Below are 6,395 nucleotides of genomic sequence, written 5' to 3' on the forward strand. Positions count from 1 at the left end.
ATTATTTGTTGTTCTTTCATCGATCGACGGTTGGTATAGATCTAGATCAGAGTAGACAAGATCGCCATAGAGGGGACACTTTGAATTTTCCCAAGTTGCCAATCTAAGCCATGCCCGAATTTCTCAACTAGTACCTACTCGGAGTTAGTCCATATGCTCACATACAATTTCACATCATTACATTACCTGAAATCTTACATTCATTAGTTCAGTGAGTAGACTTCAGAGAGTACAGAGGCATTGCAGATTGTTTTAGTGGGTAGATAGCACTTGATTTCACACACACATGCCACCATAGTAAAGCCTATTCGGCTATCTCACGGCATTGTGCACATCATTTCAGCCTTGTAAAGCCTCTTGGCTATTCCGGCATCATTGCCACAAGCCTTGTAATACAGATCAGATTTTATATATTACAGTTCTATCTTCACCGACAGTTCATAGATTTCACTTGGCATAGTCAGTGTATTTGCAGTTGATTCATACAGAGATTTTCACGACACTTTTGAGTACATTTCTTGCACCATGTCTACGACTAGCAACCTCAATCTGGAGGCATCTGCTAAGTTAAACAACTCCAATTACGGTACATGGAAATACCGAATGGAGACCATTCTTGTACTTCAGGACAAATGGGAGTATGTCGATGGGTCTACACCTAGACCATTGGCCGATCCTGTCACAAGTAGCTCTACTCCATCTGTTGTCACAACACCAGCAACGGGATCTACATCTACACAAATAGTTTTTGCACCAGTAGCCGATCCTGCCATTGCCCGAGCTCAAGCAGAATGGGATCAGAAAGACAAGTACGCCTATCACTTGATCAAGCAAAATGTGCAAGATGTCATGCTAGGATAGCTCAACACAGTCAAGACATTAAAAGAAGCATGGGATATGTTCGTAGCTCTTTACGAGTCCAAGAACACATCCAGGATTCTCACCCTGAGAAACTAGACACCAGAGTTTCTGCAACAGCAGTGAAACCGGTCATGCTTATGTACTCTGCATAAAATACTACAACAATCAACTTGTAGTAGCAGGAGAGACTATGGACCCCGCAGAAATGGTTCAAGTCATTCTGAATGGACTAGGAGAGGGATACGAGAATCTAGTCCAGAGTATTGCCATCCAACGGCAAATTCCGACACTGGAAGGACTTCAGTCAATCCTACTTGGTGAAGAACTCAAGACTCAGGCCATTCAAGCACGTAAAGGTCATTCTAATGATCAGGCATTCACAACTTTAGACAGAAGCAGAGGCAAAGGCAAAGGAAGAGGTAGATCATATCAGAAAAGTGGTCATCATCAGCAACAAAATCAAAGTCAACATTAACATCAGCATCAGCATCATCCTCAGCAACATCAAAATCAGCAAAGAGGAAATCATTCCAATCAAGGAAGATTCCAAGGACGAGGGAATGCATCCACCAATTGTCAAACATTCAGTGCAACTACTATCACAAGTTTGGACACTATGAAAGAGATTGCCGCAAGAAGCAGTACGACCAAGGCGGTCAATCGAGTAGTAATCGAGGGAATTCACGAGGCAGAGGAAATCATCATGGTGGACATTCTAGTCAATTTTTTTGCAAATGAACATGGAAATATGTTTCTTGCAAGCGAGGAATTGCATCAGACTGATATAGTGTACCTAGACACTGATTTCAATCCCAAAGAGGATTACAGCTATCAAGTCGACCAAGTGGAATAGGATCCTTGGTACATCCCCAGCGGTGCATCATCTCACATGACAAATCTTCAGGAATGGTTCACAGAGATGAAACCATTAGAAGGTCAGAAAAATGTCATCTACACAGCAGACAATACACCAAATCCAGTTCAAGGAACAGGCATTATCCCTATGAGCAATTTACTGGTACAAAAGGATTAGTGAAAGATGTGCTCTATGTTCTGAAGCTTAACAAGAACCTTTTGTCAGTAGGTCAAATGATGAAACACAATTACAAAGTGATCTTCGACGATGATGAATGCACTATTAGAGATAAATCCAAAAGATGTTAGCAAGTAGCAAAAGGTGTCAAGGAAGGACGCTTATACAGAATGCTAGCTATAGTACCAGATAAGCATGCCATGTCAGCTCAACCTCAATAGATGCCACTATCTGCAAAATGGCACAAGAGATATGGTCATGTCAACTTCAAGTACTTGTTAGATCTCAGGAATCAGAATATGGCAATTGGGATTCCGAAGCTACAATTTCTTGGAAAAGTTTGCGAAGCATGCTGCTTCGGCAAACAAAAGCGAACCAACTTTGTCAGAAGTACCTCTCGTGCACGAGGTATTCTTGATTTGATACATACAGATGTATGGGGTTATGCCCAGACCCGCAGCATCAATGGTTCACTTTACTACTTGACTTTCATCGACGACTATAGCAGATATTGTTGGGTCTACTTTCTAAAAGAGAAATCTGAAGTGTTTTCCAAATTTCAAGAATTCAAAGCCATGGTAGAAAACCAGACAGGCAGAAAGATCAAAGTCATGAGATGAGATAGAGGAGGTGAATACATGTCTTCAGCATTCATGAACTTTTGCAAAAATCACGGCATTCGAAGACAATTCACATGTGCAGATACTCCTCAGCAGAATGCAAGAGCTCAAAGAAAGAATGGGACTTTAGCAGACAGTGCTAGAGCAATGCTTAGTGAAAAGCATCTTCCGAATCAGTATTGGGCAGAAACAATAGCTGCAGCAAACTACTTGCTTAATCGGCTTCCTATCGAACCGATACAGGGTATGACTCCTTATGAAGCATTCACTGGACACAAGCCACACATTGGGCATCTCCGCATATTTGGTTGCATAGCATATGCCCACATACATGATGATCATCGTAGGAAATTGGATGCAAAGTTACGCAAATGCATCATGGTTGGCTATAGTGAAGAAAGCAAAGCATACAAATTGTATGATCCCATCAACCGCAAAGTCATTATCTCCAGAGATGTAATCTTTAATGAGGAATCAAAATGGAAAACCTCATCTACACAGGAGATAGAAGCATCGACTTCATAGTCATCTATAGAACATGTTGATGAAGAAGAGCAAGAATTGCCAGCAACACCCCAAGCAGAGCCACAGCAACTTAGACGGTCTACTAGGGAAAGTAGACCTCCAACTAGATTGACATATGCTCAGAAAGGCAAAGCAATTCAGGTTGAAACCACCAATTATGCTCTTATGACTACCATCACGGCTACAGAAGAGCCAGTGTACTTTGAAGACGCAGTAGATAAGCCAGAATGGCAAACTGCTATGAATGAAGAATTGGATGCTTTGTATAAGAATAATACTTGGGAATTATGTGACCTTCTACCAGGAAAGAAGGCCATAGCAAACAAATGGGTATACAAAGTGAAGTACAATCCAGATGGCAGTATTCAGAGATACAAAGCCAGACTAGTTGCAAAAGGATTTGCACAACAATATGGTCAGGACTATGATGAGACTTATGCTCCAGTAGAAAAGATGGATTCCATACAGTTCTTGATATCACTAGCGACACTCAGTAGATGCAATGTGTATCAGCTCGATGTCAAGAATGCATTTCTCAATCGTTCTCTAGACAAGGAAGTCTACATGCAACAACCAGTAGGTTATGTTGAACCAGGAAAGGAGAATAAGGTTTGCCATCTCAAGAAAAGTCTCATCTTAAAACAAGCACCCAGAAGTTGGTACAGCAGAATTGACAAGTATTTTACTGATCTGGGATACATGAAGTCCAATGCAGATCATACTCTCTACTACAAAGTTCAAGGGGAAGACATTACTATTGCACTTTTGTACGTAGATGATCTGATTGTGACAGAAAGCAAGGATATCTTCATAAAAAAACTGAAACAAGACTTATCTACAGAGTTCGACATGAAAGATCTTGGACTTATGCACTATTGTCTTGGAATTGAGTTCTGGAGAGATTAAGATAGCACAGTCATGAGTCAGCTCAAGTATGTTGACAATCTCCTGAAGAAGTTTCATATGGCAGATTGCAAGATTGCAGCCACTCCCATGGAACAAAGTTTGAAACTTATTAAAGATTCAGAAAAGCCTACAGTCAATGACAAATAGTACAGGCAGCTCATCGGATCTCTTATATATCTGACAATCAACGACCAGATATTTGTTATGCAGTAAGCTCACTAGCACAGTTTATGGCAAATCGAAAATAGTCTCACTAGAATGCAGCCAAAAGAGTCTTGAGATACATCAGAGGTACAAAGACAGTTTGGGATAGAATACAGAGGAAGTCATCCACGGTTGCATGGATACTGTGATAGTGACTATGCCAGAGATCATGAGACCAGGAGATCGACACAGGGATATGCATTTTTCCTTGGTCAAGGTGCTATATCATGGTTGTCAAACAAACAACCAACTGTTTCTTTGTCTTCAACTGAAGCAGAATATAGAGCACTCACTATAGGTGCATGTGAGGCTATATGGCTCAGAAGACTATTGTCAGAAACAAATTACTTTGATGAGTCAAAGCCAACAACAATATACTATGATAATCAATCGGCTCAAGCATTGGCAGTATATCACTCTAGGACAAAGCACATGGATGTCAGAGATCACTTCATCAGAGAAAGAGTGTTACTTGGTGACATCACACTACAGCATTGTGATAGCAAAGAGAATGTTGCAGACATCTTTACCAAACCACTCGGTAAAGAGCTATTCGAGAAACACCGACTAGCTCTTGGTTTGACGCAGAGGAAGGACATTCCCATTAAAGGGGTGTGATGGAATGTAATGCTCAGTCCTTCTTTGATTCCCCAGAATCATCATCTTGAGGGAAGGCCTACTTCATGATGTTGATCTTGAGGGAAGGTGTTGAGAGTTCATGCTCAATATCATGTGATCATGTGTGCATAGCACCATCACGTGATCATATGTGCATAGCACTAACCTTATAGAGTGCTATAAAGGAAAGGGTTAGATCCTCTAACCCTATTCCTAAATGGGTTTGTATATATTCTATTTTTTCAACTAAATCTAGTGTACAGTTAGTCATTTGTGGTGTGCTCTCTAGCTGTGCCCTCTCTCCTCATGTCCACTCTTCTCCTCTCCCCTCTTCATATTTTGTCAATACTGTCCCCATAACATTGATAAGACAATATCTATCAATGTTATGGGGACATAATATTCCCATAAAGAGTAGGTTGTTGATAAATATTATGCAAACATATTCGCTCAACAACCTACTCTGACCACACTATACATTTATCAATGTTATGGGAGTTAGAGTACGTCTATGTCCCCATAACATTGATAAATGTATAGTGTGGTCAGAGTAGGTTGTTTAGCTAGTATGTCCCCATAAAATTATCAACAACTTACTTTGACCACACTATACATTTATCAATGTTATATGGACAGTTTGTCCCCATAACATTGATAAATGTATAGTGTGGTCAGAGTGGGTTGTTGATAAATGTTATGGGAACATACTCGCTCAACAACCCACTTTGATCACACTATACTATATATATGAGCTTATATATAGCTCATATATATACCCGATTCATGGGATTTTCTCTAAAATTTAGTCATTAGAAATAGGTCAAGATGGTGGCAAAGATTGTACAAAAATGTGCTCATAGGCAACATGAGGTATAGATCTATGTACTTCTACTGCAAGCTTGAAGGCTTCATTTTGTTAGGTCCAACCCAATCACCATTGATTAATCATCCTTTGTGTGTAGTATAATGGGCATCTATGTCGCTCAGCCATGAGGAAATCATAAGATTTGGTAATGGTCGACCACAACCCTTTCCAAAGGTGCTCCTTTTCTCTTGTCTTTTTAAAGGTGCCCCTTTTGTCTTTTGAAAGGTGTCCGTTTTCTTTTCTTTTTTAAAGGTGCCCCTTTTCTTTTTTTAAAGATGCCCCTTTTCTTTTCTTTGTATGGATTGCTTCTAGGTAACACTCCAATGTCCTCACAATTCACGCAAGGAATGAACTTGAGAAAATGCAAGGATACACATCTTTTTCTTATTCACCAAAACTTTAATAATCTAGTTATTATTCCTATCTTAATATATCATCATCCTTGAAAATATTGACAATATTTCAATTGCCATCTATATAGAATTTCCAATTTTAGAAGCAAGTAACTGCAATTAGAATCATGGTAATTACAAGCTTTCTTGTTATTCAAGGGATGATATTATTATCATTTATGCGAGTAGAACTGGAAATGACAACTTAATGTAAAGTCATGACAACCCTTTGAAATAGAGGTTTTCAAGCCTTGTTTGTAGCATAAGAGAAATTGAAATTGAATGGATAGTTGGTACCTGTAATTTGAACATCCCTGGCTCCCCAAATATCTGAAAAGTATGAATTTAGAACTCACATTTCACAAAAAAAT

Source organism: Dipteris shenzhenensis, chromosome 16 (assembly GCF_047967505.1).
Source record: "Dipteris shenzhenensis isolate YYH24624 ecotype China chromosome 16, Dip_SZ_1.0, whole genome shotgun sequence".
Classification (NCBI taxonomy): Eukaryota; Viridiplantae; Streptophyta; class Polypodiopsida; order Gleicheniales; family Dipteridaceae; genus Dipteris; species Dipteris shenzhenensis.